Source organism: Pinus tabuliformis, chromosome 2_1 (genome assembly GCF_031772625.1).
Source record: "Pinus tabuliformis cultivar Carrire ecotype Pingquan chromosome 2_1, CPIR1, whole genome shotgun sequence".
NCBI classification, from domain to species: Eukaryota; Viridiplantae; Streptophyta; class Pinopsida; order Pinales; family Pinaceae; genus Pinus; species Pinus tabuliformis.
In genome coordinates this window covers 831,433,132-831,447,356 of record NC_142299.1, presented here as the reverse complement: position 1 = coordinate 831,447,356, position 14,225 = coordinate 831,433,132, and the positions used below count along the sequence as shown (strand labels likewise).

The window sequence follows — 14,225 nt, the reverse complement described above, 5'->3', positions numbered from 1 at the left end:
AGAAGCTTTTACATGCTGGGTTGTGGTGGCTGACACTGCATAAGGATTCCAAAGCTTATTGTAGGGCATGCAATGCATGTCAGAGAACGGGCAGGCCATCATGGAGGGATCAGCTTCTTATGAATCTGCAAGTATCGTTGTAGCCATTTGAAAAATGGGCAATTGATTTTGTAGGACCAATTTAGCCTCCAAGAAAGAATATGGGTGTGCAGTATATCATCACTGCAACTGAGTATTTGACTAGATGGGTGGAGGCGCAGCATGTAAAGGATTGTACAGGGGCAACAACAATGTAGTTCCTATTTGAATATATGCTAACTAGGTTTTGTTGCCCGAAGATTTTGATGAGCGGTCATGGTACGCACTTCCTTAATGAAACGATCAGTGCGCTGATAGAAGAATTCCAAGTTTATCATCAAAAGAAAATGCCATATCACCCTCAGGCTAATGGGATAGTGGAAACATTTAATAAGTTATTGGAGAATGTGCTGACAAAGGTTTGCAATGTGCAGAGGAATGATTGGGACGTGCGAGTACCAGCATTATTATGGGCTTATAGAAGTACTTGTAAAATGCTAACTTGACAGACACCTTTCAGGTTGGTCTATGGCATAGAAGCTATGATGTCGATGGAGTACATTGTTCTTAGTCTATGCATAATAGCATTCACAAGAATGGCGGACCGTAGAGCCTTAGAAGAAAGGCTTGCACAACTGACAAAGCTGGAGGAAGATAAATTCTTGGCTGGATTCCATCAACAAGTTCAAAAGGAGCGCGAAAAGGCATGGCACGATCGGCATATCAAACTGTACACCTTCAAGGTAAACGATTTAGTCTTATTATATGACAACAAGTTTGATAAATTTCCAGGAAATTTTTAGATGCATTGGCTGGGGCCATATGTGATCAAGGATATTACCGATGGTGGAGCAGTTCAGCTGGTGAAATTGAATGGAGATCCATTTCTTAGAAAGGTAAATGCCAGCTAATTGAAGCCATACATCGAGAATCTGACCAGACGACTATATGGCAGTAGCACAGTCTTAGCGCTCCAGGCAACTGCATGGAAGTGTGGGACTATCAACTAGACTGCCCAAGTTGTAGAGTTGTGTGATGAGGGGCCTATGCGGGATAGATGGGTGTCACAGTGTTAGCAGACGTACGAAGGGAGCTATGATAAATGATGAGAGACCATGCAGTGTAACCAAAAAGTGACTATTACCGTCACTGTTCATGATTTGACGGTGAGAAAACGTCTAAGAGGACTGGGGGGGGGGGGTGGTGGCATTTAAGGCTAAATTTAAGAGAAAGATCTTTGAAAATCTACCGCCAATCTAGCATTTATGAGCAGATTTTGGGGGGAATGGTTGAATTTGAATTTGAACTTGCCTATAAATTACAGATGGACGCCCAACGAGAGACATTTTGCATTCTGAGAGTTTATGTGTCGTGCCGTCTGGTGTGCATGAACTGTGCGTTCTTTGACGATATGGTGGCTAGTTCTATGTTTGACAGGTTACCTGCGTAAACTCAGTAGCTTATTAATAGCTTCATGTCTGTACCCATGGAAACTGCAAGTGCTGAAGGGTGTATTTCCTCTGAGGGAGCTTCCCCTGAGGTTGTAAGTATGGAGGTGCCCGCAACAGTGCCAAAATCACCGAGGTCACCTAGGCCGAAGCCTACATCGGCAAGAGAGGTTCCCAAGCCGAAGAAGGATAAATAGAAGAAGACGTTGCCAGTGCGTGAGTCACCAAGGAAACATCAGAGGAAATAATAGCCAACTGTGCACGAAAAGGAAAAAGTGGTCAACTTGGAGGGTGATGAGTGCACAGAGGACATTGATATTGAAGGGGTAGACCCTATTTCAAAGTTGCCAGAATACTTGCCTCTGCGCTAGGGCAAGGTGAAGGTCCCAAAGGACCTCGATGAGGGGAAGTTTCTCCTTCATACACCCTTGCTACCGGAGAATATCACATTTGAAGGTCTGCGCTTGATGCGAGTCGCACATCTGAAGCTTGAAGATTGGGACTTGGGGGCACTGAGTGGCTCCCCCACCTGGCTACCAATAATTTAATGCAGTGAGTGTTCTAAATGGACTCGGGTGTCACCACACTAGAGTTAGTGAAGTCGATTCATGGGGTGGAAAAGGCAGGATTGTTGAATCTTCTATGGGTCCCGCATTACCATTGCACTCCCATAAATTTGATTGTTATCAAACAGTTGATGTGCCTGGTGCATGACGGGTGCCTGTGGTTGGAGGAGTTGATCCCTATAAATGAAATGTTGATCCATAGGATCACCTTACTACCACATTCAGGACTAAATCTGGCCAAGGCATTTAGCGAAAAGACGAGCGAGTGCGACCTCGCCAAGAAAATAAAGGACAAGTTTAAGCTTGTCGAGAAGCCACGTGGGTATTCAATTTCAAGCATAACCAACCTCGTAATGAAGGTGGCCACCCAAATTTTGGCTGGCAAGATAATTAGGAAGTGTCACACAGACAAGGTACCGGCACCAGTTTTTTCACTAGCGGCCCAGTGCGCGAAGGGCATACAATTCAATTGGGCGTGCTACTTGTGTAGCGAGTTCCTCGCGAACTAAAGGGATGCACAAAACCAGAGCAATAAGTTTCACTACTCATGGCTCTTACTTTCGATTGTGCTGGTTGCATGGCAGTTGTCCGAGAACAACCAATTTCCTCCGATCGCACCAAATTTTCGAAAAGCAACGAAGTTTGCTTTGCTATGGGCCATAAAGGACGCTGAGCGGGTCTGGGAGAGCAAAGTGTTTTGGGTATTGATGTAAATGAACATTAATATGGCCATCAATCAGAAGCCATAGTTGTCACCATCCATTTTTGGGCAGTCATCTGGGTACATGGAGTTCAAAGTGGACTTCCACCATATTTACATTCGAGCATGAAAGGACCCACAAAAAAAGTGGTATGATTTACCATACCTCGTGACAGATGATGCAATTGCAGCAGTCCTCAAGCATTTGCCAGCAGATTGGCGCACAACATCCGACTTGTCCACTGGGTCTGGTAAGTCCGCGGAAAAGTAGAAAAAGGAAGTGGTCCAGTTGAAAGTTCAGTAGTTGGTTGAAAAGAGAAAGAAGGATACTGAGGAGAAGGCACGCGTAGAAGCGGAGTGTGCTACCAAGGAACAGGAGGAACAATGTGACTCTGACAGAAGTCAGAATTCTCCTTCGCCACAAACAGAGGAAGAGGAGCAATCAGAATAGGGCAGTGGAGATTTGGAAAGCACTCCGTTCCGGGTGAAGTGGAACAGGGAATAGGAAAAAGAAGGATCACGGAAGAAGACTAAGGCCACTAAGTCATCACTAGACCCAATCACATTGACAGAGGGTGACTTGGATGACATTGGGGCTAAGGTAAGGGATACAACAATGGAAATACTGTAGTAGTTTGAGCAGTAGCAGAAGCAGGCATTAAGTACCATTCAGACGGGTATGTACAAGCTATAGATCCAAACAACCAGACTATAGGCAAGAGTAGGTCAAAGCAGCGCAACCTCCACCAGTTTAGCGTCGGGGACAATGACAGCGACAAAGTTAGTTCGCTCTTTGGATCTTCGGGCAGTCGTGCTACCTGATGGAGCCTTGAGCGTGGAGGTGGATGTTGACAAGGCTACAATCAGTGCTTTGAGGAATGTTGGACTAAACTTGGCCATGCTCCCTAGCGAATTCCTTCACACACTGCAAGCAGGTGTGATTGAAGAGCTTAAAGCCTGAGAGCAGCACGTGTTGCGCACGATCAGTGAGCAGAAAATCAATAACGAACATATATTCATTGAGAAGATAGCCACGCTAGAAGCCTTGGAGAAGGTGCAGGAGAAGAATGAGCACACCGCTGCGGTAGTATCCGAAGCATGTAGAACCATTCCAGAACTGCATATCCCAGAAGAAGCACTGGTGGAAGCCAAGATTCAAAAGTTGGTTGTAGGTGTGTACATGCGAAGACCGAGATGGCCAAGGTTCAGTTTGAGCTGAACCTGAAAATTACAGAGCTTGATTTGAAGACATAGCCTTCAACTCCACCAGAGGTCAAAGAATAGCGTGAAGCTTCTGTGAGGGATTGAGTCACTGTAGTAGACGCCGCAGTGGCGGAATGCACTGCGCTCTTCGAGTAGTCCATGGAGCTAATCACGAGTCTGCAGGAAGATCCTAACCTATAGAGGTTGAACATAGAGTCCTGGGAATTGTAGAAATAGTATGACGAAGAAAAGGTGACAACGCGCACCATCATTTTCATGCAGAGATTGGCAAAGTTGTAGGAGGCGAAGCAACTTCAAGAACAAGTGGAAGCAGCGCAGAAGAAAGAGGCAGTCCTTAAGGATAGATTGGGGCCTTGGCTGGCTGAGGCCTGTGCGATCTTCGCCTCCATTGGGGAGAAGTTGGCCAACCTGCAGAGATCACAGTAAAAGATCCAGGAAGATAATGCAAGACCACTAGCCGAGCAACTAGTGGAGCAGGTCAAGCAGGCAGTTACACAGTGCGTAGCTGAACTTGCAGTAGCACAAGTAGAGTTGGGAGGTCTTCACAGTAAGATCTTCTTGCCAACAAAGTGACTCGAGGGTGAGTCACGATATTTATGTTGGGGGCCTGTTGGGACAAGGTCCCCTAAGGTCAATTTTGAGGTAAAAGGCCAAGTTTTTGTGATGTAAAGTGTAAAGTCTCTGCAAGTTATGATCACAGAGCGTGTAGATGTAAAGTTCCATAAAGGGTTCTTACCCTTCGTTTATGTAAATTTTGTTGGCTTTAGAAGATCTACCCATGGTCCACAGACCATGGGATTGTATAAAAAGGAGAGTCCTGGAGAGTCTAAGGCAGTTCAGTAGGTTTTGAAGACGAATGTAATGGGTCAATACGAGCTAAGAGCGAAGAGTCTTAGAGTAGAAGAGAGGCTCTGTAGCTGTGTGCGCAGGGGCCTAGAGTAGAGTCCACAAGTAAGTGCGCGGACCCTTGTAGCTGAGTGTGTAGGGTAGTTTTGAGTCTGTAAGAAAATCTGAAGTATCAATAAAGAGACCGTTTTGAAAATAGATGTGTTTTATCCATTTACTTTTGTTATGAATGAGTGCATTTATGTTATGATGAATAATGGGTTTATGATTTAATACTTTATTGATGTGTGAATCTATATGTTTTACATTGCTATATGAACGCAAGTAATAATATATGTTTACGCAAAGAATATCTTAATGCATGCTAAATATATCAGACACTTAAGCTAATCTAGGTAGTAACAGACTTAGGAGTGATTACAGAGGCACGTAAGTGGTTGATTCTCGTGTTTAGGGTTCGCGAATAGTCGTAGATGTTCACGAAGGTCTAGAGGATGGTAAGAGGAAGTTATATCAATAGGCCTCGTGGGCTTGCCGATCTGCATGAAGGCAGATAAAGGGTATTATTGTAGCGGTTACAACTACCCTCAAAATTTTTCCCTTAGCCTGTTTTGGACCCTCCCTACCAACCTTCACAATAGCTTGCCTTGCTTCGTCAAGTCCTCAAGCTTCAGTGTCTTTCTTTCTCAAAGGCAGCCTATCGACCACAGTTTGATCTCTTCCCTTCAAAGGTTGCTCACCTCGACTTGGTCCAACTACAGGCTGAGAAAATTCCCCTTGAAAATTGCACATTTCCAGAGGGAAACCAGCCTTCCCTCCAGCAATTGCGTAATCCTCTCTGACAGCCTGCCGGGCTCTAGGATTGTTCAATCCTCCCAGTAGGATTTGCACAAATTTTCCCAGCAGCAGGTTGTTCAGCCCAGGATTTGTGCAAATATAGATAGCAGTCAGCTGCTCTACCAGAAATTGCGCAAATATCCTGGGCAACCAACCCAGTTCCCAGCCAGAAATACACATTTTTCTCCAACAATCGAGTAGTAGCTTTCATGTGCAGTTGAGTTGACCGGTTCCCTTGAGGACTGAGGAAAACAGACTTGCATGCATAGGTTTCTTCTCCCGAGGCAGCATGCAAAGGCATACCTTGTCTCAGGGATCTATGTTTAGTAGTTGGAGGTTACATGCAAGGAGCAATTTAGAAACCTCCCACCAAGTGTTGCTTCCCCTAGATTTGTGGCATGCGTGTCACAACCTCGATGTTATCAAAACTCATCAACTCCATGCTGCAAAGATCATTCCTCACATCAACCTTGAAGCTTTGACATCCCACATCACATCTAGGAGTAGTCGACACATTCAACTCAGCTGTTTTGGGGTAAGCTCGCTTCCCATGCCTTGTGTTGCATTTCTGTCGCTTTTTGGGTTTTCACTTGTATAAGTATTGTTTGATTGATTTCTTTGAATGCTTGCTATCATTTACATGTATACTAGCTTGTTCGAGCCCTGTTTTAGTTTTCGTTTCCATCTCACTGTTGTCACATGCATGACACTGTTTTGCACGAATGTTCACCCAACCAACAAACTGCCTCACCCACATGAATTTTGATCTATTTTATGAATCTTTCATTCATGTTTTGCATGCACTATTAATCGCTTCTGCTATCACTTAGTGTCACCATGCATTCATTGACTTACTTTCTTTCAGTTGCCCGTCGGTGAGTTGGGCCAACCTTGGCCTGGGCTCTGCCTTCACCAACACTTCATTGCGCAATCTGGGAAAGGAAGACTCACCTTCCTCTCCATATTTGTGTATTCCTACCCAACACTAGACTCTAGGACTGTTTTGTGCATTTCTGGAGGATAGTGGTTGCTTTGCCCAAGAAATTGCGCAAATCTGTCCCTGGGCCAGTAGTCGTTCCCAACTGGAATTGTGCATTGCATAATCCCAGTAGTTAGCAGCTAGACTGGACTGTGCATTGCGTAGTTCCAGTAGCCAGTCAGTCTCCCAATAGCCCAGACTGTGCCTTGTGCAGTATTGGCAATCAATATCCTGAACTCCCGGCCGAAATTGCGCAACCTTCATGATCATTCACCCAGGTATGTTGCAAGTTAGTTCTCATGTTCATTTTGGTTTTCGACTAACATATTTCTTGCTATGAGTGTTTCCATGTCTCCAGGTATCACAAGTGTTCATCTGCCTCTCAGCAGTACAGGTACAATGGTTTCCAAGAGAGCAGAGACGAAGACACCGTTTAGAGAACGCTTGGGGATGCAGTCGATCAAGTGTCCATGGGCTTACCTACTCATGAAGACATCAAGTTGTTCATGGACAAGGACATCAAGCATCAAGATCATAGTGAGAAGCATCATGAACAACATCTGAAGGCAGCATACCAAATGCAGTGAATGCAAGAGGAAGGTTGTTGACAACATAGAGGCGGAGTAAAGTTGCAAGACCAAGAAAATCCACTGATAATGAAAGCAACATTGGAGACTCAAGCTATGAAGTGACGACATCGCACAAAGGTAGAAGATGGAACAAAGAAGGAGTTGCATGTGCTGAAGCAGCAACTTAGGAAGAACATGAAGCTGCATAGACAGTCCAATGAGTTGCAGTAGGAAGCGGAACAACAATGGGCGTAACATGCACTCGTGGATTAAATTGCGCTAGTACGAGTTAAGGATCCATCCCAGCAGCTAACATAGATCAAACATGGTGAGAAATGTTATTCATCGCATGCAAGGGATCCAACAACATGCATGTCGTTGAGCACATGCATGAAATCCAACCCATTCAACACACTCACCAAGGCAAAGACAAGAAGCAAGTCCAACTAGGGTTGAACATGTACTTCGACAAGTTGGGAAGATCAGCACAGACATTATGCATCAGTGTGTTGCCAGTTCAACCATACCCAAGAAGACCATATGCATGTTAGCGGATGAGTTGGATGAAGGGGCTGAACCAATGCACTGGTTGCAACAGAGGCAAGGGTTCGCTTCAGCAAGATGTCACCATGAGGTGCATGCACACCATCATGTACGACCAAGCTTGGCATTAGCTCACCACCTTCAACATCACAAGCATGTCAAAGAGTTGGTCTCATCACAGCGGACCAAGTGTCAGTGATTTCTTGCAAGGCTTTCTCATGCCATGTTGTCTCACATGAGTACATGTGCATTATAATGTTGAGTCATGTCAAGTGTAAGTCAAGTGTCAATGGTTGGATGTAACAGTCATAGAGTAGGTGGAGTCATGAGGGTAGTTGAACTATCACAAAGGGGAATATCAAGGGTCACCCCACCCTATGCTATAAATAGTCCCTCATAACTCATTGTATAGGCTTTTGGTCAGCCAAGCTTCTACTAAGACTATCTTGAAGAAGGCTTGGACAGTATTGTAACGGGCCTTGGATTCTCAACTGCACGAAGCTAATACATCTCTTTGGAGGAGCAGGCAGATGTGACTGTAACATTCCACTGTTAGGGCTAGCAGGTGTACATGGATGCATTATATGATTGTGACTTACACTTCTTTATATAATAAGAGCCAACACATTTTCATGCATACATTGTTATTGTAGTTGGACTGCTTTGGTTGTTTTAATGATATGTGTTGTTTAACTTACGTACTTGTGTATGAACTGATTCACATGCAATTATATGAATCTTTTTGTTAATGTGTTGCATATGTTGTTAATGCTATCACCGTCTGTGTCGACTTCTTTTCCAGACATCAGACAGACGTTTCTCATGAACCTTGCCATATCAACTGTAACACTCGTCTCAGACTGATCCATGAGTGTTGTTCGTGTTATCTTATTTTGTATGTTGTGACTTATGCATCCGAGTGGACTGCTCCACCAGAAGCTGTGCATGTCCTTTGTGTGGTGTGTTCCTAGCCGAGTTGGGACTGATCCCTTTCAACTTGGAACTCACCTTCACCTTCCTCTCCCTTTGAAGTGTTGGAACCTCTCATACACCTTCCTTGAATCATTGCATCAGTCACACCCTTGCTATTAAAAAAGTTATCTTACTTGCCTCTGTGCAACATCACAATCAAGGCATTACCTTACGACCCACTACTAGGACTACTACACCAAACGGTCTGAGGTCTAATTGGGACTTCTTACCACGGAGATCCCCTTGACATGTTGGCAGGTCCAACACCGTCAACAGGTACAAAATGACATCATAACCATTTCTGGGTGTGGAAACTTGGTTGCAGCATCCCCCCATACTACTTCGGGTGAGACTTCAATCCTTTTCGCAGATTGATACCGAAAGGGCCAGTAGTGTAAGGATTTTTTTGGAAAGCTTAACGTTGAACTTGGGTCAGGACCCACTAAGCCAACAGAGATGGATGGGATGACAACCAAGAAATCTGTTTTCATTATTGGGGCTAAAAATAGGCTAGATATTATTGATTCTATATTACTAAGGCCTAGTAGGCTTGACTAGTTAATTTACATACCATTACCCGATGAGAGTTCATGCCTACAAATTTTTAAAGCATGCTTGAGAAAGTCATCGGTTTCCAAGGATGTTGATCTGACTGCATTAGCCTGTTATACCCCAAGATTGAGTGGAGTTGATATTACAAAAACTTGTCAGTGGGCTTGCAAATATTCCATTTGAGAAAACATCGAGAAGGATATTGAACGTGAAAGGAAGAGAAAAGAAAATCTTGAAGCTATGGATGAGAATGATAGTGAGGAGGTGGCTGAAATAAAATTAGCTCATTTTTAGGAGTCCAAAAAATATGTTGGAAGGAGTGTCAACGATGCTGATATCAGAAAATATCAAGCATTTGTATAGATGTTGCAGCAGTCTCGAGGTTTTGATATGGAATTCCGATTTGCAGAGAGGCCAGGTGGTATAGTGGTAACTGGTTCTTCAGAACCATTTACTGGAATATAAAATAAAGATGTCGATGATCTTCCAAAATTTGATTATGGAGTGTCTATACCTTATCAATGCCACATAATATTTTTGTTTGTCAGGGATGAAATTGGGGTGATAAACTACATTGTAGGCATGTTTGCAAGAAGAGGATACAACATTGAGTCATTGGCAGTTGGGATTATCAAAGAGAAAGCACTCTTCACCATTGTTGTTTCTGGTACCGACTCTGTCTCAACATGTAGTCCCCGTCCATCCTCGCTATTACAATTTGACGTTGTCGTCGTGCCGCTATCTTCACACACAACATCTTGCAGTAGGAATGTTTTCCGACAGACCGAGACACAGTTTAACAGCGCTGCCATCCCCACCGTCAAGCATCACATCTTAGTCGAAGGGTCAACAGGTGTGAGGTGGCTACCTTGTAGTGTTTCATCTATGGGTATTAGTATCGAAGTAGTATATATATATATTGGTGTGATACAGTGGGTTTCCATCACTGGTACACCGTAGTCGTGACACATCGTGGTCATGACATTAGGGTCATATTACACAGTTGGAAGGCCACCTTGCAATTTTTTATCACGTTTGAAGAAACTTCTCACTTCGGTGGAGGCAAGCCTGATAAAATGGTGATATTATATATATGGTTATGGTTACGCGTATTCATTCCATCTGCGATTCAAAACCCCCCGCGAACAATTTATATATTTGACCACATAGATCTGAGAATGAAAGGCATGGCCGGTCTATACTCTAAGACATTCTCAAGTAAAAAAATTCATTCATTGGCTCAACAACTCCCAAATACATACATACATACATACATACATACATACATACATACATATATATATATATCTATATCTATATATATATATATATATATATATATATATATATATATATATATATATATATATATATATATATATATATATATATATATATCTATATAGATATATATATAGATATATATATTTACACATTCAAACAGGGACATTACACAGTTCAAACGGGCGGTCAGATACATTTGGGTCAAACATTATAACTAAATAAAATTTAATTAATTTTATTTAAATAATTAAAAAAATAAAATAAAATAAAGAAAATAAAATTAGAGTGATTTAAAAAAAAAATCGATAACCCTAGATTCAAGATAGTGTTACCAAGCGAATTATACAGGTAGAGGTGCCAATGGCGTCAAGTTACATATGCCGAGATGACATTTAATGCAAACTGAAGGAAACTTCCGACAATAACCTTTGACGACATAGCTTCTGAAGGAAAGGGCTATGTTATGAATATAATTCATAACAAGTAAATAAATAAAATAAATATAAATAATAAATAATTAAATATTGATTATGTTAAATAGTCATTAGTTTAACTGAAAAGGCATGTCTTTTAGACAAGCCTAATCATGAAAGGACACCTCCTCGTATATATGTGTGTCCTCATTGTAACATTCATCATCACTTGTACATTTTTATATATAATAAATTATTATTACAAAATACCTCTCGTGTATTTTTACGATATTAAGTCAACAAGCTATTAGTTTTGATGCTTCACTAAATGTATCTAATAAAATTATGCTTAAAATTTGAAATCTACACTATGAAGGTTTATTACGAAGGTTTGTAGGCATGCCAAATATAACTATGCAAAAGATAACGAACAATGAAATAAAACTCACTAACCACAAATTAACAGAAGATATAACTTAAGAAATTATTTCGAGAGAAAACTCAGTTCGAAGGTGAGGTTGCTTTGCTCTCTTTCTCTGAATGGAAAATGAATGCAAGTACAAAGAAGTGAGGATTGTGGTCTATGGGCTACTATAGTTCACAAAGCCTATTGGTTTTATCTCTCCCTATCCATTCTCGACTACTCTACTCATTGATGGAAAAAAATGAACTCAAATAGAATGGATCCCCTTTTCCTCCTAGTGGCTCAGTTCTAACACAACCTAATAGCTTACTAGTGGTCATGTTTTACTCCAACTCTTAAATAGAGTTACAATATGGAATTTTCTAAAGCCTTTATCATCATGGTCATGTGGCTAGCACATTTTCCATGATTAATGGGAATTGGCATGACATCCTCTTAAATTATGGTGGTAAAAACATGAAGGTCAACTTCTGAGTGGTATAAATTTTGCATACAGACTTTGATTGAGGTTATTCTTGAATTTTTATAGAGGTATATATATTTTTAATAGAACTAAGAGGTGGGAACTTACATGGAAAAGTTTTACCCCTAAAAACCTTCATTTAATACATCAAAGCGCTTCCAAAAGGTTTAATACCCCAATTTGCCAAATTGGGACTTGCTGGTAAAAATGGAATTATGAATTGATTCCTCAATTTTTTCTACTCTAAAAGCATAAAGATGGATGAAAAATAATATAATTGTTTAATACAAGTAATCGAACATGGGGGGATACCACTCCCATATCCTCTCTGTTACACCTGGCACAACATATAATGCATGGGGGTAGTTGTGAAAATAATATAACACATTCCCAAAAGTATCCCACTTTTTATTTATTTATACATAGGGGGTCATAGAAGTACATGATCAAAAATCTAGGGAAATAATTCCTATATTTTATTTACACCAAGAAAACTTCTTAGTGCTCTCATATTTTGTTAATTAATCTGTAACATTCTCCAAAGGGTCCACCTTCATTAGCATCACCTCATTTTCTTCAATCATGTCTCTCAAAAAGTGATATTCAATATCAATTTTCTTTGTCCTAGAATGATATAATGAGTTCACTACTAGGAATATTTCACTCTCATAGTCACAATATATCCTCACAACTTTCTATAACAACCCAATAGCCGAATACAATCTCTGCAACCATTTTTATTCTTACATGCATGAGTGGATGTCGTGTATTCAACTTTTGAAATTGAGAGTGCCAATGCAGACTGTCTCTTTCTCATCCAACTATTTTCTCCTCCAAATAGGTAAAATAACGAATTGTAGATATTCTAAGATCTAGGTCTCCATCCTTGTTGCGTAATTTAATTACATATAATTCTAACCATTAAATTATCAATCTGAATATGAATGAACCATGAATCCCCAATATTTCGATGAGGAAATGTTCTTCTAGCGTTTCCTCCAGCAAACCATGAACCATCTTCTAATCATTCTCTGAGCATGACAGAGAAAACATTATCCTTACAGGTACTAACGGCGAGGATGGGCACTCATGTGGAGTGGGGGGAGGGGTAGATATACCCTCCTACAAAAATATTACAATAGGAGAATCCAGTGTGCAAGGAGTGACTGTCGCAAACAATGGCGTAAGAGGTGGAGCCAACAAAACCCTAGTGCTAGAGGCTCAATGGCAAAATTGATTCATGGGACAATGTATGCCCAGAGCTATTAAGAAACCTAGATTTGTAATCCCAAACAACAAATTGGAAACATACCAAAGGTTTATGAAAGACCATGCCTCGATCTGCAATTTATTGGGATATGACCTTCTGAATGGGATTTTGTGAAATGGATACAGTTAAAATGGAAGCCAAAAGGACACATAGATATGAAGTTGGGGGCTCGAGGGTTCTTTACAATGATCTTCACCAGTCTAGAAGACAAGGAATGGATCTTTGAGAATGACCCATATTTCTACTACAATGTTGGACTCTTCATGCGACATTGGGAGGAATGCTACAATCCAAACCAAGAGAAACTGATGGCCGCCCCAGTTTGGGTTAGATTGTTTGGACTCCCGATAGATTTTTGGGATCCAGAGATACTGGAAGGTATAGGAAATTCTATTGGGAGCTTTGTGAAAGTGGAAGATTCAACCAGGAGAGGAAGGTATACCTCCTACGCATGAATTTGCATGTACATGAACATTACTGAACCCCTGCTAGAGTTCATAGAGCTCGAGTATCAAGACGAGGTCTTGCAACAACCCTTGGACTATGAACATATTCCCTTTCAATGTAGATGATTTCATGAGTATGGGAACTTGTATAAGGCATGCCATCTAAATCAAAGTGATGTAGTGGACTCTCCAGAAGCCAAAGACAAAGTGAAAGGGAAGGAGGAAAATGAATGATTTCAGGATGTCCAAAAAAAGAAATGGAGTGTGAAAACCCTTGTAACAACGATGCATCAACATCTATTGAAAGGATCGAATCAAAGCAAGAACTTTGAAGTCCTGACAAAGGGGGAGGAGAGTATTAATGCATCTAGGGGACTAATCCATCCAGATAACCCTTTGAAATAGGAAAAGGGTGGAAAAAAGCCTAAAACAAAAGTTGAAGGGGAACCCCAAGAGAAAGAAACCCAAGCAATGCAAGTGGAGCAAACAAATATGGATATATATGGCTTGAAAGAAGAACTAAGAATAGAGGAACAAGTGATGATAAGGTTTTTGAACAAATGGAAGCACCTTGATGAAAAATTCATCCTTGAAGAGAAAAAGCAACTATA

The 14,225-nt window shown here is 41.4% G+C and overlaps 1 pseudogene; it reads left to right on the top strand.

The window, feature by feature from the left end:
* The window catches only part of LOC149203225 (cell division cycle protein 48 homolog), a 31,955-nt pseudogene extending 22,176 nt beyond the window's left edge, over positions 1–9,779 (top strand).
* Positions 9,780–14,225: the final 4,446 nt, after the last annotated feature.